This window comes from Carica papaya, chromosome 8, assembly GCF_054855325.1.
Source record: "Carica papaya isolate Zhongbai chromosome 8, ASM5485532v1, whole genome shotgun sequence".
NCBI lineage: Eukaryota > Viridiplantae > Streptophyta > Magnoliopsida > Brassicales > Caricaceae > Carica > Carica papaya.
Window position 1 is genome coordinate 21,265,864 of NC_142316.1, and position 26,843 is coordinate 21,292,706.

At 45.6% G+C, this 26,843-nt stretch overlaps 3 non-coding genes and 44 pseudogenes across 3 annotated transcripts; all 47 read left to right on the forward strand.

Annotated features, from left to right (window-relative positions):
- The first annotated feature begins 115 nt into the window (after positions 1–115).
- LOC148251589 (5S ribosomal RNA) lies at positions 116–234 on the forward strand (annotated as a pseudogene).
- Positions 235–440: 206 nt separating this feature from the next.
- On the forward strand, positions 441–559 carry LOC148251590 (5S ribosomal RNA; annotated as a pseudogene).
- Positions 560–1,365: 806 nt separating this feature from the next.
- LOC148251591 (5S ribosomal RNA) lies at positions 1,366–1,480 on the forward strand (annotated as a pseudogene).
- A 207-nt stretch (positions 1,481–1,687) lies between these two features.
- On the forward strand, positions 1,688–1,806 carry LOC148251592 (5S ribosomal RNA; annotated as a pseudogene).
- A 560-nt stretch (positions 1,807–2,366) lies between these two features.
- LOC148251593 (5S ribosomal RNA) lies at positions 2,367–2,485 on the forward strand (annotated as a pseudogene).
- Positions 2,486–2,691: 206 nt separating this feature from the next.
- On the forward strand, positions 2,692–2,810 carry LOC148251594 (5S ribosomal RNA; annotated as a pseudogene).
- Positions 2,811–3,018: 208 nt separating this feature from the next.
- On the forward strand, positions 3,019–3,137 carry LOC148251595 (5S ribosomal RNA; annotated as a pseudogene).
- Positions 3,138–3,697: 560 nt separating this feature from the next.
- Positions 3,698–3,816, forward strand: LOC148251596 (5S ribosomal RNA; annotated as a pseudogene).
- Positions 3,817–4,022: 206 nt separating this feature from the next.
- Positions 4,023–4,141, forward strand: LOC148251597 (5S ribosomal RNA; annotated as a pseudogene).
- Positions 4,142–4,346: 205 nt separating this feature from the next.
- Positions 4,347–4,465, forward strand: LOC148251598 (5S ribosomal RNA; annotated as a pseudogene).
- Positions 4,466–6,058: 1,593 nt separating this feature from the next.
- Positions 6,059–6,177, forward strand: LOC148251599 (5S ribosomal RNA; annotated as a pseudogene).
- A 558-nt stretch (positions 6,178–6,735) lies between these two features.
- On the forward strand, positions 6,736–6,854 carry LOC148251600 (5S ribosomal RNA; annotated as a pseudogene).
- A 529-nt stretch (positions 6,855–7,383) lies between these two features.
- LOC148251601 (5S ribosomal RNA) lies at positions 7,384–7,502 on the forward strand (annotated as a pseudogene).
- A 562-nt stretch (positions 7,503–8,064) lies between these two features.
- Positions 8,065–8,183, forward strand: LOC148251602 (5S ribosomal RNA). Its single transcript, XR_015815377.1, has one exon. It is a non-coding gene; the product is annotated as a 5S ribosomal RNA (ribosomal RNA).
- A 917-nt stretch (positions 8,184–9,100) lies between these two features.
- Positions 9,101–9,219, forward strand: LOC148251603 (5S ribosomal RNA; annotated as a pseudogene).
- An 884-nt stretch (positions 9,220–10,103) lies between these two features.
- Positions 10,104–10,222, forward strand: LOC148251604 (5S ribosomal RNA; annotated as a pseudogene).
- A 206-nt stretch (positions 10,223–10,428) lies between these two features.
- LOC148251605 (5S ribosomal RNA) lies at positions 10,429–10,547 on the forward strand (annotated as a pseudogene).
- A 555-nt stretch (positions 10,548–11,102) lies between these two features.
- Positions 11,103–11,221, forward strand: LOC148251606 (5S ribosomal RNA; annotated as a pseudogene).
- Positions 11,222–12,101: 880 nt separating this feature from the next.
- Positions 12,102–12,220, forward strand: LOC148251607 (5S ribosomal RNA; annotated as a pseudogene).
- A 206-nt stretch (positions 12,221–12,426) lies between these two features.
- On the forward strand, positions 12,427–12,545 carry LOC148251608 (5S ribosomal RNA; annotated as a pseudogene).
- Positions 12,546–12,752: 207 nt separating this feature from the next.
- On the forward strand, positions 12,753–12,871 carry LOC148251609 (5S ribosomal RNA; annotated as a pseudogene).
- Positions 12,872–13,435: 564 nt separating this feature from the next.
- On the forward strand, positions 13,436–13,554 carry LOC148251610 (5S ribosomal RNA; annotated as a pseudogene).
- An 843-nt stretch (positions 13,555–14,397) lies between these two features.
- LOC148251611 (5S ribosomal RNA) lies at positions 14,398–14,516 on the forward strand (annotated as a pseudogene).
- A 207-nt stretch (positions 14,517–14,723) lies between these two features.
- Positions 14,724–14,842, forward strand: LOC148251612 (5S ribosomal RNA; annotated as a pseudogene).
- Positions 14,843–15,402: 560 nt separating this feature from the next.
- Positions 15,403–15,521, forward strand: LOC148251613 (5S ribosomal RNA; annotated as a pseudogene).
- Positions 15,522–15,726: 205 nt separating this feature from the next.
- Positions 15,727–15,840, forward strand: LOC148251614 (5S ribosomal RNA; annotated as a pseudogene).
- A 558-nt stretch (positions 15,841–16,398) lies between these two features.
- On the forward strand, positions 16,399–16,517 carry LOC148251615 (5S ribosomal RNA; annotated as a pseudogene).
- Positions 16,518–17,077: 560 nt separating this feature from the next.
- Positions 17,078–17,196, forward strand: LOC148251616 (5S ribosomal RNA; annotated as a pseudogene).
- A 205-nt stretch (positions 17,197–17,401) lies between these two features.
- LOC148251617 (5S ribosomal RNA) lies at positions 17,402–17,520 on the forward strand (annotated as a pseudogene).
- Positions 17,521–17,725: 205 nt separating this feature from the next.
- Positions 17,726–17,839, forward strand: LOC148251618 (5S ribosomal RNA; annotated as a pseudogene).
- Positions 17,840–18,398: 559 nt separating this feature from the next.
- On the forward strand, positions 18,399–18,517 carry LOC148251619 (5S ribosomal RNA; annotated as a pseudogene).
- A 205-nt stretch (positions 18,518–18,722) lies between these two features.
- On the forward strand, positions 18,723–18,841 carry LOC148251620 (5S ribosomal RNA; annotated as a pseudogene).
- A 206-nt stretch (positions 18,842–19,047) lies between these two features.
- On the forward strand, positions 19,048–19,166 carry LOC148251621 (5S ribosomal RNA; annotated as a pseudogene).
- A 532-nt stretch (positions 19,167–19,698) lies between these two features.
- Positions 19,699–19,817, forward strand: LOC148251622 (5S ribosomal RNA; annotated as a pseudogene).
- Positions 19,818–20,022: 205 nt separating this feature from the next.
- LOC148251623 (5S ribosomal RNA) lies at positions 20,023–20,141 on the forward strand (annotated as a pseudogene).
- Positions 20,142–20,701: 560 nt separating this feature from the next.
- Positions 20,702–20,820, forward strand: LOC148251624 (5S ribosomal RNA; annotated as a pseudogene).
- A 206-nt stretch (positions 20,821–21,026) lies between these two features.
- LOC148251625 (5S ribosomal RNA) lies at positions 21,027–21,145 on the forward strand (annotated as a pseudogene).
- Positions 21,146–21,350: 205 nt separating this feature from the next.
- LOC148251626 (5S ribosomal RNA) lies at positions 21,351–21,468 on the forward strand (annotated as a pseudogene).
- Positions 21,469–22,029: 561 nt separating this feature from the next.
- LOC148251627 (5S ribosomal RNA) lies at positions 22,030–22,148 on the forward strand (annotated as a pseudogene).
- Positions 22,149–22,679: 531 nt separating this feature from the next.
- On the forward strand, positions 22,680–22,798 carry LOC148251628 (5S ribosomal RNA). The gene has a single exon (XR_015814887.1). It is a non-coding gene; the product is annotated as a 5S ribosomal RNA (ribosomal RNA).
- A 558-nt stretch (positions 22,799–23,356) lies between these two features.
- Positions 23,357–23,475, forward strand: LOC148251629 (5S ribosomal RNA; annotated as a pseudogene).
- A 560-nt stretch (positions 23,476–24,035) lies between these two features.
- On the forward strand, positions 24,036–24,154 carry LOC148251630 (5S ribosomal RNA; annotated as a pseudogene).
- Positions 24,155–24,360: 206 nt separating this feature from the next.
- Positions 24,361–24,479, forward strand: LOC148251631 (5S ribosomal RNA; annotated as a pseudogene).
- Positions 24,480–25,331: 852 nt separating this feature from the next.
- Positions 25,332–25,450, forward strand: LOC148251632 (5S ribosomal RNA; annotated as a pseudogene).
- A 206-nt stretch (positions 25,451–25,656) lies between these two features.
- Positions 25,657–25,775, forward strand: LOC148251633 (5S ribosomal RNA; annotated as a pseudogene).
- Positions 25,776–25,982: 207 nt separating this feature from the next.
- LOC148251634 (5S ribosomal RNA) lies at positions 25,983–26,101 on the forward strand (annotated as a pseudogene).
- Positions 26,102–26,663: 562 nt separating this feature from the next.
- LOC148251635 (5S ribosomal RNA) lies at positions 26,664–26,782 on the forward strand. The gene has a single exon (XR_015814731.1). It is a non-coding gene; the product is annotated as a 5S ribosomal RNA (ribosomal RNA).
- Positions 26,783–26,843: the final 61 nt, after the last annotated feature.

Sequence of the window (26,843 nt, forward strand, 5' to 3'; positions counted from 1 at the left end):
TTTTAATCGATATTAGAATGAGAAGGAGAGGTGCAGTGTGAACACACAAGGAGATAAATGATCGGAGGGGGGAGGAAAGGAGAAGGAGCTTATGTATTTTAAGCACCAAATAAACTGGTGCAATCATACCAGCACTAATGCACCGGATCCCATCAGAACTCCGCAGTTAAGTTTTCATGGGCGAGAGTAGTACTCGGATGGGTGACCTCCTGTGAAGTCCTCGTGTCGCAATAATTTCTTTTCAGACGGGTCGTTCAACGTTACCCGTGACTGGAACTATGGTCCGCTGGTTTATATACAAATGTGAGTCAAGAAGCAGGGAAATTTTAATCGATATTAGAACGAGAAGGAGAGGTGCAGTGTGAACGCATAAGGAAACAAATTATGGGTGGGGGGAGGGAAGGAGAATGAGTGTATTTATTTTTAGCACCAAATGAAACAGGTGCGATCATACCAGCACAAATGCACCGGATCCCATAAGAACTTTGCAGTTAAGTGTGCTTTGGCAAAAGTTGTATAAGGATGGGTTACCTCCTGGGAAGTTCTCGTGTTGCACCCATTTTTTTTTCAGATGGGTCGTTCGATGTTATGCGCCACTGGAACTATGGTCCGCTTGTTTATACACACAAGGAAACAAATGACAGAAGGGGGAAGAAAGGAGAAGGAGTGTATGTATTTGCAGCGCGAAATTAAACAGGTGCAATCATACCAGCACTAATGCACCGAATCCCATTAGTACTCTGCAGTTAAGTGTGCTTGGGCGAGAGTATAACTCAAATGGGTGACCTCCTGTGAAGTCCTTTTTGTTTCACCCATTTTCTTGGGAAGTCCTCGTGTTGCACCCATTTTTTTGCAGATGATTCTTTCGACGTTATGCGCGACTTGAATTATGGTCCGCAGGTTTATTCGCAAATGTGAGTTGCGGCGCCGTGGCATTTTACTTGATATTAGAACGAGAACGGGAGCTGCAGTGCGAATGCACAAGGAAACAAATGATGGGAGGGGGAAGAAAGGAAGAGCATTGTATGCATTTGCAGCGCGAAATTAAACAGGTGCGATCATACCAGCACTAATGCACCGGATCCCATCAGAACTCCGCAGTTAAGTGTGCTTGGGCGAGAGTAGTACTCGTATGGGTGACCTCCTGGTGTCGCACCAATTTTTTTTCAGACAGGTCATTCGACGTTACGCGCGACTAGAACTTCGGTCCACTGGTTTATACGCAAATGTGAGTAAAAAAGCCGGGGCATTTTAATCGATATTAGAACGAGAAGGAGAGGTGCAGTGTGAAGTCACAAGGAAACAAATAATGGGAAGGGGGAGGGAATGAGAAGGAGTGTATGTATTTTTAGCACAAAATGGAATAGGTGCGATTATACCAGCACAAATGCACTGGATCCCATCAGAACTCCGCAGTTAAGTGTGCTTTGGCGAAAGTAGTAGATGGGTTACCTCCTGGGAAGTTCTCGTGTTGCACCGATTTTTTTTTTCAGAAGGGTCGTTCGACGTTACGCGCGACTGGAACTATGGTCTGCTGAATTATACGCAAATGTGAGTCAAGACGCAGGGGCATTTTAATTGATATTAGAATGAGAAGGAGAGGTGAAGTGTGAACGCAACAGAAAACAAATGACGGGAGGGGGAAGAAAGGAGAAAGAGTGTATGTATTTGCAGCGCGAAATGAAACAGGTGCGATCATACCAGCACTAATGCACCGGATCCCATCAGAACTCCGCAGTTAAGTTTGCTTGGGCGAGAGTAGTACTGGGATGGGTGACCTCCTGGGAAGTCCTCCTGTTGCATCCATTTTTTTTCGGATGGGTCGTTCGACGTTACGCGCGAATGGAATTATGAACCGCTTGTTTATTCGCAATGGTGAGTCAGGGTGCTGGGGCATTTTACTTGATATTAGAACGAGAAGGAGAGATACAGAGTGCACGCACAAGGAAACAAATGTCGCGAGGGGCGATGGAAGGAGAAAAAGTGTATGTATTTGCAGCGCAGAATGAAACTTGTGCTATCATACCAGTACTAATGCAACGAATTCTATCAGAACTCCGCAGTTAAGGGTGCTTGGGCGAGAGTTGTACTAGAATGGGTGACCTCCTGCGAAGTCCTTATATTTCACCCATTTTCTTGGGAAGTCCTCGTGTTGCACCCATTTTTTTGCAGATGATTCTTTCGACGTTACGCGCGACTTGAATTATGGTCCACAGGTTTATACGCAAATGTGAGTCGCGGCACCGTGGCATTTTACTTAATATTAGAACGAGAACGGGAGGTGCAGTGCGAACGCACAAGGAAACAAATTACGGGAGGGGGAAGAAAGGAGAAAGATTCTATGTATTTGCAGCGCGAAATTAAATAGGTGCGATCATACCAGCACTAATACACCGGATCCCATCAGAACTCCACAGTTAAGTGTGCTTGGGCGAGAGTAGTACTCGTATGGGTGACCTCCTGCGAAGTCCTCGTGTCACACTAATTTTTTTTCAGACAGGTCGTTCGACGTTACGCGCGACTAGAACTTCGGTCCACTGGTTTATATGCAAATGTGAGTCAAGAAGCAGGGGCATTTTAATCGATATTAGAACGAGAATGAGAGGTGCAGTGTGAAGGCACAAGGAAACAAATGATGGGAGGGGGGAGGGAAGGAGAAGGAGTGTATGTATTTTCAGCACGAAATGAAATAGGTACGATCATACCAGCACAAATGCACTGGATCCCATCAGAACTCCGCTGTTAAGTGTGCCTTGGCGAAAGTAGTACAAGGATGGATTACCTCCTGGAAAGTTCTCGTATTGCACCCATTTTTTTTTTCAGATGGGTCGTTCGACGTTACGCACGACTGGAACTATGGTCTGCTGGATTATACGCAAATGTGAGTCAAGACCCAATGGCATTTTAATTGATATTAGAACGAGAATTTAGAGGTGAAGTGTGAACGCACCAGGAAACAAATGACGGGAAGGGGAAGAAAGGAGAAAGAGTGTATGTATTTACAGCACGAAATGAAACAGGTGCGATCATACCAGCACTAATGCACCGGATCCCATCAGAACTCCACACTTAAGTGTGCTTGGACAAGAGTAGTACTCGGATGGGTGACCTCCTGGGATGTCCTCGTGTTGCACTCGTATTTTTTCGGAGGGGTCGTTCGACATTACGCGCGAAAGGAATTATGAACCGCTAGTTCATTCACAGAGGTGAGTCACAGTGCCGGGGCATTTTACTTTATATTAGAACGAGAAAGAGAGATGCAGAGTGCTAGCACAAGGAAACAAATGACGGGAGGAGGGATGGAAGTAGAAAGAGTGTGTGTATTTGTAGCGCAGAATGAATCATGAGCGATCATACCAGCACTAATGCAACGGATTCTATCAGAACTCCGCAGTTAAGGGTGCTTGGGCGAGAGTAGTACTAGGATGGGTGACCTCTTGCGAAGTCCTTATATTTAACCTATTTTCTTAGGAAGTCCTCGTGTTGAACCCATTTTTTTGCAAATGATTCTTTCGACGTTACGCGCGACTTGAATTATGGTCCGTAGGTTTATTCGCAAATGTGAGTCACGGCGCCGTGGAATTTTACTTCATATATTAACGAGAATGGGAGGTGCAGTGCGCACACACAAGGAAACAAATGATGGGAGGGGGAAAAAAGGAAAAGGAGTGTATCTATTTGCAGCGCAAAATTAAATAGGTTCGATCATACCAGCACTAATGCACCGGATCCCATCAGAACTCCGCGGTTATATGTGCTTGGGCGAGAGTAGTACTCGGATGGGTGACCTCCTAGGAAGTCCTCGTGTCGCACAAATTTTTTTTCAGATGGTTCGTTCGACGTTACGCGGGACTGGAACTATGGTCCGCTGGTTTAAATGAAAATGTGAGTCATGAAGTAGGGGCATTTCAATAGATATTAGAACGAGAAGGAGAGGTGCAGTTTGAACACACAAGGAAACAAATGATGGGAGGGGGGAGGAAAGGAGAAGGAGTGTATTTATTTTCAGCACCAAATGAAACAGGTGCGATCATACCAGCACAAATGCACCAAATTCCATTAGAACTCTGCAGTTAAGTGTGCTTTGGCGAAAGTAGTACAAGGATGGGTTACCTCCTGGGAAGTTCTCGTGTTGCACCCATTTTTTTTTAGATGGGTCGTTCGATGTTACACGCCACTGGAACTATGGTCCGCTGGTTTATACGCAAATGTGAGTCAAGACGCAGGGGCATTTTAATTGATATTAGAACAAGAAAGAGAGGTAAAGTGTGAACGCACCAGGAAACAAATGATGAGAGGGGGAAGAAAGGAGAAGGAGTGTATGTATTTGAAGCGCGAAGTGAAACAGGTGCGATCATACCAGCACTAATGCACCGGATCCCATCAGAACTCTGCATTTTAGTGTGCTTGGGCGAGAGTAGTACTCGGATGGGTGTCCTCCTGAGAAGTTTTCGTGTTAAACCCATTTTTTTCGGATGGGTAGTTCAACGTTACGCGCGAATGGAATTATGATCCGCTGGTTCATAATTCAAAGGTGAGTCACGGTGCCGTGGCATTTTACTTGATATTAGAACGAGAAGGAGAGATGCAGAGTGCACGCACTAGGAAACAAATGACGGGAGGGGCGATGGAAGGAGAAAGAGTGTATGTATTTGCAGCCCAGAATGAAACATGAGCGATCATACCAGCACTAATGCAACGTATTCTATATGAACTCCGCAAGTTAAGGGTGCTTGAGCGAGAGTAGTACTAGGATGGGTGACCTCCTGCGAAGTCCTTATATTTCACCCATTTTCTTGGGAAGTCCTCGTGTTGCACCCATTTTTTTGCAGATGATTCTTTCGACGTTACGCGCGACTTGAATTATGGTCTGCAAATTTATTCGCAAATGTGAGTCACGGCGCCGTGGCATTTTACTTGATATTTGAACAAGAACGGGAGGTGCAGTGCGCACACACAAGGAAACAAATGACAGAAGGGGGAAGAAAGGAGGAGTTTATGTATTTGCAGTGTGAAATGAAACAGGTGCGATCATACTAGCAATAATGCACCGAATCCCATCAGAACTGCGCAATTAAGTGTGCTTTGGTGAGAGTAGTACTCAGATGGGTGACCTGCTGGGATGTCCTCGTGTTTCACCCATTTTTTTTGGATGGGTCGTTGGACGTTACACGCGAATGGAATTATGAACTGCTAGTTCATTCACAAAGGTGAGTCACGGTGCCGGGGCATTTTACTTGATATTAGAACGAAAAAGAGAGATGTAGAGTGGACGCACAAGGAAACAAATGATGGGAGGGGGGATGGAAGGAGAAAGAGTGTATGTATTTGCAGCGCAGAATGAAGCATGAGCGATCATACCAGCAGTAATGCAACCTATTCTATCAGAACACCGCAAGTTAAGGGTGCTTGGGCGAGAGTAGTACTAGGATGGGTGACCTCCTGCGAAGTCTTTATATTTCACCCATTTTCTTGGGAAGTCCTCGTGTTGCACTCATTTTTTTACAGATGAGTTTTTCGACGTTACGCACGACTTGAATTATGGTCCGCAAATTTATTCACAAGTGTGAGTCATGGCACCGTGGCATTTTACTTGATATTTGAACAAGAACGGGAGGTGCAGTGCGCACGTACAAGGAAACAAATGACGGGAGGGGAAAGAAAGGAGAAGGAGCGTATCTATTTGCAGCGCGGAATTAAACAGGTGCAATCATACCAGCACTAATGCACCGGATTCCATCAGAACTCCACAGTTAATTGTGCTTTGGAGATAGTAGTACAAGGATGGGTTACCTTCTGGGAAGTTCTTATATTTCACCCATTTTCTTGGGAAGTCCTCGTTTTGCACCCATTTATTTTTTCAGATGGGTCATTCGACTTTACGCGCGACTGGAACTATAGTCCGTTGGTTTATACGCAAATGTGAGTCAAGATGCAGGGGCATTTTAATTGATATTAGAACGAGAAGGAGAGGTGAAGTGTGAACGCACCAGGAAAGAAATGACGGGAGGGGGAAGAAAGGAGAAGGAGTGTATGTATTTGTAGCGCGAAATTAAAGAAGTGCGATCATACCAGCACTAATGCACCAAATCCCATCAGAACTCCGCAGTTAAGTTTGCTTGGGCAAGAGTGGTACTCAGATGGGTGACCTCCTGGGAAGTCCTCGTTTTGCACCCATTTTTTTTCGGATGGGTCGTTCGATGTTACGCGCGAATGGAATTATCAACCGCTGGTTCATTCGCAAAGGTGAGTCACGGTGCCGGGGCATTTTACTTGATATTAGAATGAGAATGAGAGATGCAGAGTGCACGTACAAGGAAACAAATGACGAGATGAGAGATGGAAGGAGAAAGAGTGTATGTATTTGCAGCGCATAATGAAATATGAGCCATCATACCAGAACTAATGCAACGGATTCTATCAGAACTCCACAAGTTAAGGGTGTTTGGGCGAGAGTAGTACTAGGATGGGTGACCTCCTGCGAAGTCATTATATTTCACCCATTTTCTTGGGAAGTCCTCGTGTTGCACCCATTCTTTTTCAGATGGGTCGCGACGTTACGCGCGACTGAACTATGGTCCGCAGGTTTATTTGCAAATGTGAGTCACGGCGCCGTGGCATTTTACTTGATATTTGAACGAGAACGGGAGGTGCACTGCGCACGCACAAGGAAACAAATGACGGGAGGGGGAAGAAAGGAGAATGAGTGAATGTATTTGCAGCGCGAAATTAATCAGGTGCTATCATACCAGTACTAATGCACCGGATCCCATTAGAACTCCGCAGTTAAGTGTGCTTGGGCGAGACTAGTACTCGGATGGGTGATCTCCTGGGAAGTCCTCGTGTCGCACCAATTTTTTTTAGACGGGTCGTTCGACATTATGCGTGACTGGAACTATGATCTGGTGGTTTATACGCAAATGTGAGTCAAGAAGCAGGAGCATTTTAATCGATATTAGAATGAGAAGGAGAGGTGCAGTGTGAACGCACAAGGAAACAAATATTGGGAGGGGGGAGTGAAGGAGAAGGAGTGTATGTATTTTCCGCACGAAATGAAACAGGTACGATCATACCAGCACAAATGCACCGGATCCTATATGAACTCCCCAGTTAAGTTTACTTTGGTGAAAGTAGTACAAGGATGGGTTATCTCCTGGGAAGTTCTCGTGTTGTACCCATTTTTTTTCAGATGGGTCGTTCGACGATATGCGCGACTTGAACTATGTTCTACTGGTTTATACGCAAATGTGAGTCAAGACATAGGGGCATTTTAATTGATATTAGAACGAGAAGGAGAGGTTAAGTGTGAACGTACCAGGAAACAAATGACGGGAGGGAGAAGAAAGGAGAAGGAGTGTATGTATTTGCAGCGCGAAATGAAACAGGTGCGATCATACCAGCACTAATGCACCGGATCCCATCAAAACTCCGCAGCTAAGTGTGCTTGGGCGAGAGTAGTACTCTGATGGGTGACCTCTTGGGAAGTCCTCGTGTTGCACCCATTTTTTTTCGGATGGGTCGTTCGACGTTACGCACGAATGGAATTATGAACCGCTGGTTCATTCACAAAGGTGAGTCTTGGTGCCGGGGCATTATACTTGATATTTAAACGAGAAGGAGAGATGCAGAGTGCACGCACAAGGAAACAAATGATGGGAGGGGGGATGGAAGAAGAAAGAGTGTATGTATTTGTAGCGCAGAAGGAAGCATGAGCGATCATACTAGAACTAATGCAACGGATTCTATCAGAACTCCACAAGTTAAGGGTGCTTGGGTGAAAGTAGTACTAGGATGGATGACCTCCTGCGAAGTCTTTATATTTCACCCATTTTCTTGGGAAGTCCTCATGTTGCACCAAATTTTTTTTCTGATGAGTCATTCGACGTTACGTGCGACTGGAACTATGGTCCGCTGGTTTATAGACAAATGTGAGTCAAGACGCAGGGGCATTTTAATTGATATTAAAACGAGAATGAGAGGTGAAGTGTGAACGCACCAGGAAACAAATGACGGGTAGGGGAAGAAAGGAGAAGGAGTGTTTGAAATTCCAGCGCAAAATGAAATAGGTGCGATCATACCAGCACAAATGCACCAGATCCCATCAGAACTCCGCAGTTAAGTGTGCTTGGGCGAGAGTTGTACTCGGATGGGTGACCTACTGGGAAGTCCTCGTGTTGCACCCAATTTTTTTCAGATGGGTCGTTCGACGTTACGCGCGAATAGAATTATGAACCGCTGGTTTATTCGCAAAGGTGAGTCACGGTGCCGAGGCATTTTACTTGATATTAGAACGAGAATGAGAGATGCAGAGTGCACGCACAAGGAAACAAATGATGGGAGGGGAGATGGAACGAGAAAGAGTGTATGTATTTACAACTAATAATGAAACATGAGCGATCATACCAGCACTAGTGCAACAGATTCTATCAGAACTCCGCAAGTTAAGGGTTCTTGGGCGAGAGTTGTACTAGGATGGGTGACCTCCTGCGAAGTCCTTATATTTCACCCATTTTCTTGGGAAGTCCTCGTGTTGCACCCAATTTTTTTCAGATGGGTCGTTCGACGTTACGCGCGAATAGAATTATGAACCGCTGGTTTATTCGCAAAGGTGAGTCACGGTGCCGAGGCATTTTACTTGATATTAGAACGAGAATGAGAGATGCAGAGTGCACGCACAAGGAAACAAATGATGGGAGGGGAGATGGAACGAGAAAGAGTGTATGTATTTACAACTCATAATGAAACATGAGCGATCATACCAGCACTAGTGCAACAGATTCTATCAGAACTCCGCAAGTTAAGGGTTCTTGGGCGAGAGTTGTACTAGGATGGGTGACCTCCTGCGAAGTCCTTATATTTCACCCATTTTCTTGGGAAGTCCTCGTATTGCACCCATTATTTTGCAGATGATTCTTTCGACGTTACGCGCGACTTGAATTATGGTCCGCAGGTTTATTCGCAAATGTGAGTCACGGCGCCGTGGCATTTTACTTGATATTAGAAAGAGAACGGGAGGTGCAGTGCGCACGCATAAGGAAACAAATGACGGGAGGGGGAAGAAAGGATAAGGAGTTTATGTATTTGTAGCGCGAAATGAAATATGTGCGATCGTACCAGCACTTATGCACCGGATCCCATCAGAACTCTGCAGTTAAGTGTGCTTTGGCGAGAGTAGTACTCGGATGGGTGACCTCCTGGGACGTCCTCGTGTTGCACCCATTTTTTTCGGATGGGTTGTTCGACGTTACGCGCGAACGAAATTATGAACCGCTGGCTTATTCACAAAGGTGAGTCTCTGTGCCGGGGCATTTTACTTGATATTAGAACGAGAAGGAGAGATGCAGAGTGCACGCACAACGAAACAATAACGAGAGGGGGGATGGAAGGAGAAAGAGTGTATGTATTTGCAGCGCAGAACGAAACATGAGCGATCATACCAGCACTAATGCAACGGATTCTATCAGAACTCCGCAAGTTAAGGTTGCTTGGGCGAGAGTAGTACTAGGATGGGTGACCTCCTGCGAAGTCCTTATACTTCACCCATTTTCTTGGGAAGTCCTCGTGTTGCACCCATTTTTTTGTAGATGATTCTTTCGACGTTACGCACGACTTGAATTATGGTCCGCAGGTTTATTCGCAAATGTGAGTAACGGCGCTGTGGCATTTTACTTGATTTTAGATCGAGAATGGGAGGTGTAGTGCGCACGCACAAGGAAACAAATAACGAGAGGGGGAAGAAAGGAGAAGGAGTGTATGTATTTGCAGCGAGAGATTAAACAGGTGCAATAATACCAGCAATAATTCATTGGATACCATTAGTGCTCCGCAGTTAAGTGTGCTTGGGCGAGAGTAGTACTCGAAAGGGTGTCCTCTTGTGAAGTCCTCGTGTCGCACCAATTTTTTTTCAGACGGGTCGTTCGACGTTACACGCGACTGGAGCTATGGTCTGCTGGTTTATACGTAAATGTGAGTCAAGAAGAAGGGATATTTTAATCGATATTAGAACGAGAAGGAGAGGTGCAGTGTGAACGCACAAGGAAACAAATGACGGGAGGGAGGAGTGAAGGAGAAGGAGTGTATGTATTTTCAGCACAAAATGAAACAAGTGCGATCATACCAGCACAAATGCACCGGATCCCATATGAACTCTGCAGTTAAATGTGCTTTGGCGAAAGTAGTACAAGGATGGGTTACCTCTTGGGAAGTTCTCGTGTTGCATCTATTTTTTTTTCAGATGGGTCATTCAACGTTACGCGCGACTGGAACTATGGTCCGTTGGTTTATACGCAAATGTGAGTCAAGACGCAGGGGCATTTTAATTGATATTAGAACGAGAAGAAGAGGTGAAGTGTGAACGCACCAGGAAACAAATGACGGGAGGGGGAAGAAAGGAGAAGGAGTGTATGTATTTGCAGCGCGAAATGAAACAATTTCGATCATACCAGCACTAATTCACCGGATCCCATCAGAACTCCGCAGTTAAGTGTGCTTGGGCGAGAGTAGTACTCGGATGGGTGACCTTCCTTGAAGTCCTCGTGTTGCACCCATTTTTTTTTTGGATGGGTCGTTCGACGTTACCCACGAATGGAATTATGAACCGCTGGTTCATTCGCAAAGGTGAGTCACGGTGCCGGGGCATTTTACTTGATATTAGAACGAGAAGGAGAGATACAGAGTGCACGCACAAGAAAACAAATGACGGGAGGGGGGATAGAAGGACAAAGAGTGTATGTATTTGCAGCGTAAAGCAAAACATGAGCGATCATACCAGAACTAATGCAACGGATTCTATCAGAACTCCGCGGGTGCTTGGGCGAGAGTAGTACTAGGATGGGTGACCTCCTGCGATGTGCTTATATTTTACCCATTTTCTTGGGAAGTCCTCGTGTTGCACCCATTTTTTTGTAGATGATTCTTTCGACGTTACGCGCGACTTGAATTATGGTTCGCAGGTTTATTCGCAAATGTGAGTCACGGCACTGTGACATTTTACTTGATATTAAAACGAGAATGGGAGGTGCAGTGCGCACGCACAAGGAAACAAATGACGGGAGAGGGAAGAAAAGATAAGGAGTGTATGTATTTGCAGCGCGAAATTAAACAGGTGCGATCATACCAGCCCTAATGCATCAGATCCCATCTGAACTCCGTAGTTAAGTGTGCTTGGGCGAGAGTAGTACTCGGATGGGCGACCTCCTGTGAAGTCCTCATGTCGCACCAAGTTTTTTTCAGACGGGTCCTTCGCTGTTACACGCGACTGGAATTATGGTCCGCTGGTTTATACGCAAATGTGAGTCATGAAGCAGGGGCATTTTAATCGATATTATAATGAGAAGGAGAGGTGTAGTGTGAACGCACCAGGAAACAAATGACGGGAGGGAGAAGAAAGGAGAAGTAGTGAATGTATTTGTAGCGCGAAATGAAACAGGTGCGATCATACCATCACTAAGGCACCAGATCTGAACTCCGCAGTTAAGTGTGCTTGGGCGAGAGTAGTAGTCGGTTGGGTGACCTCCTGGGAAGTCCTCATCTTGCACCCTTTTTTTTTCGGATGGGTCGTTCGACGTTACGCGCGAATGGAATTATGAACCGCTGGTTCATTCGCAAAGGTGAGTCACGGTGCCGGGGCATTTTACTTGTTATTAGAACGAGAATGAGAGATACAGAGTACACGCACAAGGAAACAAATGACGGGAGGGTGGATGGAAGGAGAAAGAGTGTATGCATTTGAAGCGAAGAATGAAACATGAGGGATCATACCAGCACTAATGCAACGGATTCTATCAGAACTCCGCAAGTTAAGGGTGTTTGGCCGAGAGTAGTACTAGGATGGGTGAGCTCCTGCGAAGTCCTTATATTTCACCCATTTTCTTGGGAAGTCATTGTGTTGCACCCATTTTTTTACAAATGATTCTTTCGACGTTACGCGCGACTTGAATTATAGTCCGCAGGTTTATTCGCAAATGTGAGTCACGGCGCCATGACATTTTACTTGATATTAGAACGAGAACGGAAGGTGCAGTGCGCACGCATAGGGAAACAAATGACGGGAGGGGGAAGAAAGGGGAAGGATTTTATGTATTTGCCACGCGAAATTAAATAGGTGCGATCATACCAGTAATAATGCACCGGATCCCATCATAACTCTGTAGTTAAGTGTGCTTGGGCTAGAGTAGTACTCGAATGGGTGACCTCCTGAGAAGTCCTCGCGTCGCACTAATTTTTTTTCAGACGGGTCGTTCGACGTTACGCGCGAATGGTAATAGGGTCTGCTAGTTTATACGCAAATGTGAGTCAAGAAGCAGGGGCATTTTAATCAATATTAGAACGAGAAGGAGTGGTGCAGTGTGAACGCACAAGGAAACAAATGACGAGAGGGGGGAGGGAAGGAGAAGGAGTGTATGTATTTGCAGCACTAAATGAAATAGGTGCGATTATACTAGCACAAATGCACCAGATCCCATCAGAACTCCGCAGTTAAGTGTGCTTTGGCGAAAGTAGTACAAGGATAGGTTACCTCTTGGGAAGTTCTCGTGTTGCACCAATTTTTTTTTTCTGGTGGGTCATTCGACGTTACGCGCGACTGGAACTATAGTCCACTGGTTTATACACAAATGTGAGTCAACACGCAGGAGAATTTTAATTGATATTAGAACAAGAAGGAGAGGTGAAGTGTGAACGCACCAGGAAACAAATGACGGGTGGGGGAAGAAAGGAGAAGGAGTGTTTGAATTTCCAACGCAAAATGAAACAGGTGCGATCATACCAGCACAAATGCACCAGATCCCATCAGAACTCTGCAGTTAAGTGTGCTTGGGCAAGAGTTGTACTCGGATGGGTGACCTACTAGGAAGTCCTCCTGTTGCACCTGATTTTTTTCATATGGGTCGTTCGACGTTACGCGCGAATGGAATTATGAACCGCTTGTTTATTCGCAAAGGTGAGTCACGGTGCCGGGACATTTTACTTGATATTAGAACAAGAAGGAGAGATGCAGAGTGCACGCACAAGGAAACAAATGACGGGAGGGGGAATGGAACGAGAAAGAGTGTATGTATTTATAGCGCAGAATGAAACATGAGCGATCATACCAACACTACTGCAACAGATTCTATCAGAACTCCGCAAGTTAAGGGTTCTTGGGCGAGAGTTGTACTAGGATGGGTGACCTCCTGCGAAGTCCTTATATTTCACCCATTTTTTTGGGAAGTCCTCGTGTTGCACCCATTTTTTTGCAGATGATTCTTTCGACGTTACGCGCGACTTGAATTATGGTCCGCAGGTTTATTCACAAATGTGAGTCACGACGCTGTGGCATTTTACTTGATATTAGAACGAGAACAGGAGGTGCAGTGCGCACGTCTAAGGAAACAAATGATGGGGGGGGGGGGAAGAAAGGAGAAGGAGTTTATGTATTTGCAACATGAAATGAAACATGTGCGATCATACCAGCACTAATGCACCGGATCCCATCAGAACTCTGCAGTTAAGTGTGCTTGGGCGAGAGTAGTACTCGGATGTGTGACCTCCTGGGAAGTCCTCGTGTTGCACCCATTTTTTTTCGGATGGGTCGTTCGATATTTCGCACGAATGGAATTATGAACCGCTGGTTCATTTGTAAAGGTTAGTCACGGTGCCGGGGCATTTTATTTGATATTAGAAAAAGAAGGAATGATGCAGAGTGCACACACATGGAAACATATGACGGGAGGGGGGATGGAAGGAGAAAGAGTGTATGTATTTGTAGCGCAGAATGAAACATGAGCGATCATACCAGAACTAATGCAACGGATTCTATCAGAACTCCGCAAGTTAGGGGCACTTGGGCGAGAGTAGTACTAGGATGGGTGACCTCCTGCGAAGTCCTTATAGTTCACCCATTTTCTTGGGAAGTCCTCGTGTGGCACCCATTTTTTTGTAGATGATTCTTTCGACGTTACGCGCGACTTGAATTATGGTCCGCAAGTTTATTCGCAAATATGAGTAACGGCGCCGTGGCATTTTACTTGATATTAGATCGAGAACGAGAGGTGCAGTGCGCACGCACAAGGAAACAAATGACGAAATTAAACAGGTGCAATCATGCCAGAAATAATTCACTGGATACCATTAGAATTCCGCAGTTAAGTGTGCTTGGGCGAGAGTAGTACTCGGATGGGTGTCCTCCTGTGAAGTCCTCGTGTCGCTCTAATTTTTTTTCAGACGGGTCGTTCGACGTTACGCGCGACTGGAGCTATGGTCTGCTGGTTTATACGTAAATGTGAGTCAAGAAGAAGGGACATTTTAATCGATATTAGAACGAGAAGAAGAGGTGCAGTGTGAACGCAAAAGGAAAGAAATGACGGGAGGGAGGAGGGAAAGAGAAGGAGTGTATATATTTTCAGCACAAAATGAAACAGGTACGATCATACCAGCACAAATGCACCGGATCCCATCAGAACTCCGTAGTTAAGTGTGCTTTGGCGAAACTAGTACAAGGATGGATTACCTCCTGGGAAGTTCTCGTTTTGCACCCATTTTTTTTTTCAGATGGGTCGTTCGACGTTACGCGCGACTGGAACTATGGTCTGCTGGTTTATATGCAAATGTGAGTCAAAACGCAGGGGCATTTTAATTGATATTAGAACGAGAAGAAGAGGTGAAATGTGAACGCACCAGGAAACAAATGACGGGAGGGGGAAGAAAGGAGAAGGAGTGTATGTATTTGCAGCGCGAAATGAAACAAGTGCGATCATACCAGCACTAATTCACCGGATCCCATCAGAACTCTGCAGTTAAGTGTGCTTGGGCGAGAGTAGTACTCGGATGGGTGACCTCCCTGTAAGTCCTCGTGTTGCACCTATTTTTTTTTGGATGGGTCGTTCGACGTTACGTACGAATGAAATTATGAACCGCTGGTTCATTTGCAAAGGTGAGCTATGGTGCCGGGGGATTTTACTTGATATTAGAACGAGAAGGAGAGATGCAGAGTGCACGCACAAGGAAACAAATGACGGGAGGGGGGATGGAAAGAGAAAGAGTGTATGTATTTACAGCGCAAAGCGAAACATGAGCGATCATACCAGAACTAATGCAACGGATTCTATCAGAACTCCGCAGTTAAGGGTGCTTAGATGAGAATAGTACTAGGATGGGTGACCTCCTGCGAAGGCCTTATATTTCACCCATTTTCTCTGGAAGTCCTCGTGTTGCACCCATTTTTTTGCAGATGATTCTTTCGACGTTACGCGCGACTTGAATTATGGTCCGCAGGTTTATTTGCAAATGTGAGTCACGTCGCCGTGACATTTTACTTGATATTAGAACGAGAACAGGAGGTGCAGTGCGCATGTACAAGAAAATAAATTACGGGAGGGGGAAGAAAAGAGAAGGAGTGTATGTATTTGCAGCGCGAAATTAAACAGGTGCGATCATACCAGCACTAATGCACCGGATCCTATCTGAACTCCGCAGTTAAGTGTGCTTGGGCGACAGTTGTACTCGGATGGGCGACCTCCTGGGAGGTCCTCATATCGCACCAATTTTTTTTCAGACGGGTCGTTCGCCGTTACACGCGACTGGAACTATGGTCCGCTGGTTTATACGCAAATGTGAGTCATGAAGCAAGGGCTTTTTAATCGATATTATAACGAGAAGGAGAGGTGCAGTGTGAACGCACCAGGAAACAAATGACGGGAGGGGGAAGAAAGGAGAAGTAGTGTATGTATTTGCAGCGCTAAATGAAACAGGTGCGATCATACCAGCACAAATGCATCGGATCTGAACTCCGCAGTTAAGTGTGCTTGGGCGAGAGTAGTACTCGGATGGGTGACCTCCTGGGAAGTCCTCATCTTGCACCTTTTTTTTTTCGGATGGGTTGTTCGACGTTACGCGCGAATGAAATTATGAACCGCTGGTTCATTCGCAAAGGTGAGTCACGGTGCGGGGGCATTTTACTTGATAGTAGAACGAGAATGAGAGATGCAGAGTGCATGTACAAGGAAAAAATGACTGGAGGGGGGATGGAAGGAGAAAGATTGTATGTATTTGCAGCGCAGAATGAAACATGAGCGATCATACCTGCACTAATGGAACGGATTCTATCAGAACTCCACAGTTAAGGGTGCTTGGGCGAGAGTAGTACTAGGATGGGTGACCTCCTGCGAAGTCCTTATATTTCACCCATTTTCTTGGGAAGTCATTGTGTTGCACCCATTTTTTTGCAGATGATTCTTTCGACGTTACGCACGACTTGAATTATAGTCCGCAGGTTTATTCGCAAATGTGAGTCACGGCACCGTGACATTTTACTTGATATTAGAACGAGAACAAGAGGTGCAGTGCGCACGCATAAGGAAACAAATGACAGGAGGGGGAAGAAAGGAGAAGGAGTGTATGTATATGCAGTGCGAAATTAAAAAGTGCGATCATACCAGCACTAATGCACCGGATCCCATTAGAACTTCTCAGTTAAGTGTGCTTGGGCAAGAGTTGTACTCGGATGGGTGACCTCCTGGGAAGTTCTCGTGTTGCACCCATTTTTTTTCAGATGGGTCGTTCGACGTTACGCGCGAATGGAATTATGAACCGCTGGTTCATTCACAAAGGTGAGTCACGATGCTTGGGCATTTTACTTGATATTAGAACGAGAAGGAGAGATGCAGAGTGCACGCACAAGAAAACAAATGACGGGAGGGGGGATGGAAGGAGAAAGAGTATATTTATTTGCAGCGCAGAATGAAACATGAGCGATCATACCAGCACTAATGCAACAGATTCTATCAGAACTCCGCAATTAAGGGTACTTGGGAAAGAGTAGTACTAGGATTGGTGACCTCCTGAGAAGTCCTTATATTTCACCCATTTTCTTGGGTAGTCCTCGTGTTGCACCCATTTTTTTGTAGATGATTCTTTCAACGTTACGCGCGACTTGAATTATGGTCTGTAGGTTTATTCGCAAATGTGAGTCATGGTGCCGTTGCATTTTACTTGATATTAGAACGAGAACGGGAGATGCAGTGCGCACGCACAAGGAAACAAATGACGGGAGGGGGAAGAAAGGAGAAGGAGTGTATGTATTTGCAGCATGAAATTAAACAGGTGCGATCATACCAGCACTAATGCACCGGATCCTTTCAGAATTCTGCAGTTAAGTGTGCTTGGGTGAGAGTAGTACTCGTATGGGTGACATCCTGGGAAGTCCTCGTATCGCACCAATTTTTTTTTAGACTGTTCGTTCGACGTTATGCGCAATTGGAACTATGGTCAACTGGTTTATACGCAAATGTGAGTCAAGAAGCAGGGGCATTTTAATCTATATTAGAACGAGAATTAGAGGTGCAGTGTGAACGCACAAGGAAAAAAATGATGGGAGGGGGAGGGAAGGAGAATGAGTGTATGTATTTTCAGCACAAAATGAAACAGGTGCGATCATACCAGTACAAGTGCACCGGATCCCATCAGTACTCCGCAGTTAAGTGTGCTTTGGCGAAAGTAGTACAAGGATGAGTTACCTCCTGGGAAGTTCTCGTGTTACACCCATTTTTTTTTCAGATGTGCCGTTCGACGTTACGCGCGACTGGAGCTATGGTCCGCTGTTTTATACGCAAATGTGTGTCAAGACGCAGGGGCATTTTAATTAATATTAGAACGAGATGGAGAGGTGAAGTGCGAACGCACCAGGAAACAAATGACGGGAGGGGAAGAAAGGAGAAGGAGTGTATGTATTTACAGCGCAAAATTAAATAGGTGCGATCATACCAGCACTAATGCACCAGATCTGAACTCCGCAGTTAAGTGTGCTCGGGCGAGAGTAGTACTCGGCTGGGTGACCTCCTGGGAAGTCCTCTTGTTGCACCCTTTTATTTTTGGATGGGTTGTTCGACGTTACGCGCGAATGGAATTATGAACCGCTGGTTCATTCGCAAAAGTGAGTCACGGTGCCGAGACATTTTACTTGATATTAGAACGAGAAGGGGAGATGCAGAGTGCACGCACAAGGAAACAAATGACGGGAGGGGGGATGGAAGGAGAAAGAGTGTATGTATTTGCAGCACAGAATGAAACATGAGCAATCATACAAGCACTAATGCAACAGATTCTATCAGAACTCCGCAGTTAAGGGTGCTTGGGCGAGAGTAATACTAGGATGGGTGACCTCCTGCGAAGTCCTTATATTTCACTTATTTTCTTGGGAAGTCCTCGTGTTGCACCCATTTTTTTGTAGATAATTCTTTCGACGTTATGCGCGTCTTGAATTATGGTCCGCAGGTTTATACGCAATGTGAGTCACGGCGCCATGGCATTTTACTTGATATTAGAACGAGAACGGGAGGTGCAATGCGCACGCATAAGGAAACAAATGATAGGAGTGGGAAGAAAGGAGAAGGAGTGTATGTATTTGCGGCGCGAAATTAAACAGATGTGATCATACCAGCACTAATGCACCGGATCCCATCAGAACTTCGCATTTAAGTGTGCTTGGGCGAAAGTAGTTCTCAGATGGGGGACCTCTTCGGAAGTCTTTGTGTCGCACCAATTTTTTTTCAGACGGGTCGTTCGACGTTACGCTCGACTGGAACAATGGTCCGTTGCTTTATAGGCAAATGTGAGTCAACAAGCAGGGGCATTTTAATCGATATTAGAACGAGAAGGAGAGGTGAATTGTGAACGCACCAAGAAATAAATGACGGGAGGGGGAAGAAAGGAGAAGGAGTGTATGTATTTGCAGCGCAAAATAAAACAGGTGCGATCATACCAGCACTAATGCGCCATATCCCATTAGAGCTCCACAGTTAAGTGTTCTTGGGCGAGAGTAGTACTCGGATGGGTGACCTCTTGGGAAGTCCTCGTGTTGCACCCATTTATTTTCGGATGGGTCATTCGACGTTACCCACTAATGGAATTATTAACCGCTGGTTCATTCGCAAAGGTGAGTCTCGGTGCCGGGGCATTTTACTTGATATTAGAACGAATAGAAGAGATACAGAGTGCACGCACAAGGAAACAATTGATGGGAGGGGGGAGGGGAAGAGAAGGAATGTATGTATTTTCAGCAGTAAATGAAATAGGTGCGATCATACCTGCACAAATGCACCGGACCCTATCAGAACTCCGCAGTTAAGTGTGCTTTGGCGAAAGTAGTGCAAGGATGGGTTACCTCCTGGGAAGTTCTCGTGTTGCACCCATTTTTTATTTCAGATGGGTCGTTCGACATTACGCGTGACTGGAACTATGGTCCGCTGGTTTATACGCAAATGTGAGTCAAGAGGCAGGGGCATTTTAATTGATATTAGAACGAGAATGAGAGGTGAAGTCTGAATGAACCATGAAACAAATGACAGGAGGGGAAAGAAAGGAGAATGAGTATATGTATTTGCAGCGCGAATTTAAACAGGTGCAATTGTACCAGCACTAATGCATCAGATCCCATCAGAACTACGCAGTTAAGTGTGCTTAGGCGAGAGTAGTACTCGGATGGGTGAGCTCTTGGGAAGTCCTCGTGTTGCACCCATTTTTTTTCAGATGGGTCGTTCGACGTTACGCGCAAATGGAATTATGAACCGCTGGTTCATTAGCATTGGTGAGTCACGATACCGGGGCATTTTAATTGAAATTAGAACGAGAAGGAGAGATGCAGAGTGCACGCACAAGGAAACAAATGATGGGAGTAGGGAGGGAATGAGAAGGAGTGTATGTATTTTCAGCACGAAATGAAACAGGCGCGATCATACCTGCACAAATGCACCGGATCCCATCAGAACTCCGTAGTTAAGTGTGCTTTGGCAAAAGTTGTACAAGGATGGGTTACCTCCTGGGAAGTTCTCGTGTTGCTCCAATTTTTTTTCAGATAGGTCGTTCGACGTTATGCGCGACTGAAACTATGGTCTGAAGTTTTATTTGCAAATGTTAGTCACGGCGCCGTGGCATTTTACTTGATATTTGAATGAGAACGGGAGGTGCAGTTCGAACGCACAAGGAAACAAGTGACGGGAGGGGGAAGAAAGGAGAATGAGTGTATGTATTTGCAGCGCAAAATTAATCAGGTGCGATCATACCAGCACTAATGCACTGGATCCCATCAGAACTCCGTAGTTAAGTGTGCTTGAGCGAGAGTAATACTTGGATGGGTGACCTCCTGGGAAGTCCTCGTGTTGCACCCATTTTTTTCGGATGGGTCGTTCGACATTACGCGCAAATAAAATTATGAACCGCTGGTTCATTCACAAAGGTGAGTCACAGTGCCGGGGTATTTTACTTGATATTAGAACAAGAAGGAGAGATGCAGAGTGCACGCACAAGGAAACAAATGACGGGAGGGGGGATGGAAGGAGAAAGAGTGTATGTATTTTCAGCGAAGAATGAAACATGAGCGATCATACCAGAACTAATGCAACGGATTCTATCAGAACTCCACAAGTTAAGGGTGTCTGGGCGAGAGTAGTACTAGGATGGGTGACCTCCTGCGAAGTCCTTATATTTCACCCATTTTCTTGTGAAGTCCTCGTGTTGCACCCATTTTTTTGCAAATGATTCTTTCAACGTTACACACGACTTGAATTATCGTCCGCAGGTTTATTCGCAAATTTGAGTCACGGTGCCGTGGCATTTTACTTGATATTAGAACGAGAATGGGAGGTGCATTGCGCACGCACAAGGAAACAAATGACGGGAGGGGGAAGAAAGGAGAAGGAGTGTATGTATTTGCAGCGCAAAATTAAGCAGGTGCGATCATACTAGCACCAATGCACTGGATCCCATCAGAACTCCGCAGTTAAGTGTGCTTGGGAGAGAGTAGTTCTCGGATGGATGTCCTCCTCGGAAGTCCTCGTGTCGCACAAACTTTTTTTTCAGACGGGTTGTTTGACGTTATGTGCGACTGGAGCTAGGGTCTACTTGTTTATACGCAAATGTGAGTCAAGAAGCAGGGGCATTATAATCGATATTGGAACGAGAAGGAGAGGTGCAGTGTGAACGCACAAGGAAACAAATGATGGGAGGGGGAGGGAAGGAGAAGGAGTGTATGTATTTTCAGCACGAAATGAAACAGGCACGATCATACCTGCACAAATGCACCGGATCCCATCAGAACTCCGCAGTTAAGTTTGCTTGGGCAGGAGTAGTACTCGGATGGGTGACCTCCTGGGAAGTCCTCATGTCGGACCAATTTTTTTTCAGACGGGTCGTTCGACGTTAAGCGCGACTTGAACTATGGTCCGCTGGTTTATACGCAAATGTGAGTCAAGAAGCAGGAGCATTTTAATCGATATTAGAACAAGAAGGAGAGGTGTAGTGTGAATGCACAAGGAAACAAATAATGGGAGGGGGAAGAAAGGAGAAGGAATGAATGTATTTGCACCGCAAAATTAATCACGTGCGATCATACCAGCACTAATGCATCGGATCCCATCAGAACTCCGCAGTTAAGTTTGCTTGGGTGAGAGTAGTACTCGGATGGGTGCCTCTTGGGAAGTCCTCGTGTTGCACCAATTTTTTTTCGGATGGGTCGTTTGACTTTGCGCGTGAATGGATATATGAACCACTGGTTCATTCGCAAAGGTTAGTCACGGTGCCGGGCCATTTTACTTGATATTAGAACGAGAAAGAGAGATGCAGAGTGGACGCACAAGGAAACAAATGGCGGGAGGGGGGATGGAAGGAGAAAGAGTGTATGTTCTTGCAGCGCAGAATGAAACATGAGCGATCATACCAGCACTAATGCAACGGATTCTATCAGAACTCTGCAAGTTAAAGATGCTTGGGCGAGAGTAGTACTAGGATGGGTGACCTCCTGCGAAGTCCTTACATTTCACCCATTTTCTTCGGAAGTCCTCGTGTTGTAACCATTTTTTTGCAGAGGATTCTTTCGACGTTACGCACCATTTGAATTATGGTCCGCAAGTTTATTCGCAAATGTGAGTCACGGAGCCGTGGCATTTTACATGATATTTGAACGAGAACGAGAGGTGCAGTGCGCACGCACAAGGAAACAAATGACGGGAGGGGGAAGAAAGGAGAAGGAGTGTATGTATTTGCAGCGCGAAATTAAATAGTTGCGATCATTCCAGAACTAATGCACCGGATCCCATCAGAACTCCGCAGTTAAGTGTGCTTGGGCGAGACTAGTACTAAGATCGGTGACCTCTTGGGAAGTCCTCGTGTCACACCAAATTTTTTTCAGACGAGTCGTTCGACGTTACGCGAGACTGGAACTATGGTCCGCTGGTTTATACGCAAATGTTAGTCAAGAAGCAGGAGCATTTTAATCGATATTAGAACGAGAAAGAGAGGTGTAGTGTGAACGCACAAGGAAACAAATGATGGGAGGGGGGAGGGAAGGAGAAGGAGTGTATGTATTTTCAGCACGAAATGAAACAAGTGCGATCATACCAGCACAAATGCACTGGATCCCATCAAAACTCCGTAGTTAAGTGTTCTTTGGCGAAAGTAGTACATGGGTGGGTTACCTCTTGGGAAGTTCTGGTGTTACACCCATTTTTTTTTCAGATGGGTCGTTCGACGTTACGCGCGACTGGAACTATGGTCCGATAGTTTATACGCAAATGTGAGTTAAGACGCAGAGGCATTTTAATTGATATTAGATCGAGAAGGAGAGGTGAAGTTTGAACGCACCAGGAAACAAATGACGGGAGGGGGAAGAAAGGAGAAGGAGTGTATATATCTGCAGCACAAAATGAAACAGGTGCGATCATACCAGCACTAATGCACCGGATCCCATCAGAACTCCGCAGTTAAGTGTCCTTGGGCGAGAGTAGTACTCGGATGGGTGACCTCATGGGAAGTCCTCGTGTTGCACCCATTTTCTTTCAGATGGGTCGTTCGATGTTATGCATGAATGGAATTATGAACCGCTGGTTCATTCGCAAAGGTGAGTCACGGTGCCGGGGCATTTTACTTGATATTAGAACGAGAAGGAGAGACGCAGAGTGCACGCACAAAGAAATAAATGACGGGAGGGGGGATGGAAGGAGAAAGAGTGTATGTATTTGCAGCGCAGAATGAAACATGAGCGATCATACCAGAACTTATGCAACGAATTCTATCAGAATTCCCTAAGTTAAGGGTGCTTAGGCGAGAGTAGTACTAGGATGGGTGACCTCCTTTGAAGTCCTTATATTTCACCTATTTTCTTGGGAAGTTCTCGTGTTGCACCCATTTATTTGCAGATGATTCTTTCGACGTTACGCGCGACTTGAATTATGGTTCGCAGGTTTATTCGCAAATGTAAGTCACGACGCTGTGGCATTTTACTTGATATTTGAACGAGAACGGGAGGTGCAGTGCGCACGCACTAGGAAACAAATTATGGGAGGGGGAAGAAATGAGGAGTGTATGTATTTACAGCGTAAAATTAAAAAGGTGCGATCATACCAGCATTAAAGCACCGAATCCCATTAGAACTCTGCAGTTAAGTGTGCTTGGGCGAGAGTAGTACTCGGATGGGTGACCTCCTGGGAAGGCCTCGTGTTGCACCTATTTTTTTCGGATGGGTCGTTCGACGTTACGCGCGAATGGAATTATGAACTGCTAGTTCATTCGCAAAGGTGAGTCACGGTGACGGGGCATTTTACTTGATATTAGAATAAGAAGGAGAGATGCAGAGTGCACGCACAAGGAAACAAACGACGGGAGGGGGGATGGAGGGAGAAAGAGTGTATGTATTTGCAGCACAGAATGAAACATGAGCGATCATACCAGCACTAATGCAACAGATTCTATCAGAACTCCGCAAGTTATGACTGCTTCGGTGAGAGTAGTACTTGGATGGGGGAGCTCCTGCGAAGTCCTTATATTTCACCCATTTTCTTTAGAAGCCCTCGTGTTGCATTCATTTTTTTGCAGATGATTCTTTTGACGTTACGCGCGACTTGAATTATGGTCCTTAGGTTTATTCGCAAATGTGAGTCACGGCGCCGTGGCATTTTACTTGATATTAGAGCGAGAACGGGTGGTGCAATGCGCACGCACAAAGAAACAAATGACAGGAGGGGGAAGAAAGGAGAAGGAATTTATGTATTTGCAGATCAAAATTAAATAGGTGCGATCATACCAGCACTAATGCACCGGATCCCATCAAAACTCCGCAGTTAAGTGTTCTTGGACGAGAGTATTACTCGAATGGGTGACCTCCTGGGAAGTCCTCGTGTCGCACCAATTTTTTTTCAGACGGGTCGTTCGACGTTATGCGCGATTGGAACTATGGTCCGCTGGTTTATACACAAATATGAGTCAAAAAGCAGGGGCATTTTAATCGATATTAGAACGAGAAGGAGAGGTGCAGTGTGAACGCACATGGAAACAAATGATGGGAGGGGGGAGGGAAGGAGAAGGAGTGTATGCATTTTCAGCACGAAATGAAACAGGTGCGATCATACCAGCACAAATGCACCGGATCCCATGAGAACTCCGCAGTTAAGTGTGCTTTGGCTAAAGTAGTACAAGGATGGGTTACCTCCTTGCAAGTTCTCGTGTTGCACTCTTTTTTTTTTCCAGATGGGTCGTTCGACGTTACGCACGACTGGAACTATGATCCGCTGGTTTATACACAAATGTGAGTCAAGACGCAGGGGTATTTTAATTGATATTAGAATGAGAAGGAGAGGTGAAGTGTGAACGCACCAGGAAACAAATGACGAGAGGGGGAAGAAAGGAGAAGGAGTGTATGTATTTGCAGCACGTAATGAAACAGGTGCGATCATACCAGCACAAATGAACCGGATCCCACCATAACTCCGCAGTTAAGTGTGCTTTGGCGAAAGTAGTACAAGGATGGATTACCTCCTGGGTAGTTCTCGTGTTGCAACCATTTTTTTTTCAGATGGGTCATTCGACGTTACGCGCGATGGAACTATGGTCTGCTGGTTTATACGCAAATGTCAAGACGCAGGGGCATTTTACTTGATATTATAACGAGAACGAGAGGTGAAGTGTGAACGCACCAGGAAACAAATGACGAGAGGGGGGATGGAAGGAGAAAGAGTGTATGTATTTGCAGCGCAGAATGAAACATGAGAGATCATACCAGCGCTAATGCAACGGATTCTATCAGAACTCTGCAATTAAGGGAGTTTAGGCTAGCGTAGAACTAGGAAGGGTGACCTCCTCCGAAGTCCTTATATTTCACCCATTTTTTTGCAAATGATTCTTTCGATGTTACGGGCGACTTGAATTATGGTCCGCATGTTTATTCGCAAATGTGAGTCACGGCGCCGTGTCATTTTACTCGATATTTGAACGAGAAGAGGAGGTGCAGTGCGGACGCACAAGGAAACAAATGACGGGAGGGGGAAGAAAGGAGAAGGACTGTAACTATTTGCAGCGCGAAATTAAATAGGTTCGATCATACCAGCACTTATGCACCGGATCCCATCAGAACTCCGCGGTTAAGTGTGCTTGAGCGAGAGTAGTACTTGGATGGGTGACCTCCTGAGAAGTCCTCGTGTCGCACAAATTTTTTTTCAGACGGTTCGTTCGACGTTTCATGCGACTGGAACTATGGTCCGCTAGTTTACACGCAAATGTGAGTCAAGAAGCAGGGGCATTTTAATCGATATTAGAACGAGAAAGAGAGGTGCAGTGTGAACACACAAGGAAACAAATGATGGGAGGGGGGAGGGAAGGAGAAGGTGTGTATTTATTTTCAGCACCAAATGAAACAGGTGCGATCATACCAGCACAAATGCACCGGATCCCATCAGAACTTCGCAGTTAAGTGTGCTTTGGCGAAAGTAGTACAAGGATGCGTTAACTCCTGGGAAGTTCTCGTGGTGCACCCATTTTTTTTTTTAGTTGGGTTGTTCGACATTACGCGCGACTGGAACTATGGTCCGCTGGTTTATACGTAAATGGGAGTCAAGACGCATGAGCATTTTAATTGATATTAAAATGAGAAGGAGAAGTGAAGTGTGAACGCACTAGGAAACAAATGACGGGAGGGGGAAGAAAGGAGAAGGAGTGTATTTATTTGCAGCGCAAAATAAAATAGGTGCGATCATGCCAGCACTAATGCACCGGATTCCATCAGAACTCCGCAGTTAAGTGTGCTTGGGCGAGAGTAGTACTCGGACGGGTGACCTCCTCGGAACTCCTCGTGTTGCACCCATTTTTTTTTTGATGGGTCGCTCGACGTTACACACGAATGGAATTATGAACTGCTGGTTTGATCGCAAAGGTGAGTCATGGTGCCGGGGCATTTTACTTGATATTAGAACGAGATGGAGAGATGCAGAGTGCACGCACAAGGAAACAAATGACGGGAGGGGGGATTTAAGGAGAAAGAGTGTATGTATTTGCAGCGCAGAATGAAACATGAGCGATCATACCAGCTCTAATGCAACGGATTCTATCAGAACTCCGCAAGTTAAGGGTTCTTGGGCGAGAGTAGTACTAGGATGGGTCACCTCCTTCTAAGTCCTTATATTTCACCCATTTTCTTGGGAAGTCCTCGTGTTGCGCACTATTTTTTTGTAGATGATTTTTTCGACGTTACGCGAGACTTAAATTATGGTCCGCAGGTTTATTTACAAATGTGAGTCACGGTGCCGTGGCATTTTACTTAATATTAGAACGAGAACGGGAGGTGCAGTTCGCACGCACAAAAAAATAAATGACGGGAGGGGGAAGAAAGGAGAAGGAGTGTATGTATTTGCAGCGCAAAATTAAACTGGTGCGATCATACCAGCACTAATGCGCCGGATTCCATCAGAACTCCGCAGCTAAGCGTGCTTGGGCGAGAGTAGTACTCGGATGGGTGACCTCTTGGGAAGTCCTCGTGTTGCACCCATTTTTTTCAGATGGGTCGTTTGACGTTACGTGCGATGGAATTATGAACCGTTGGTTCATTC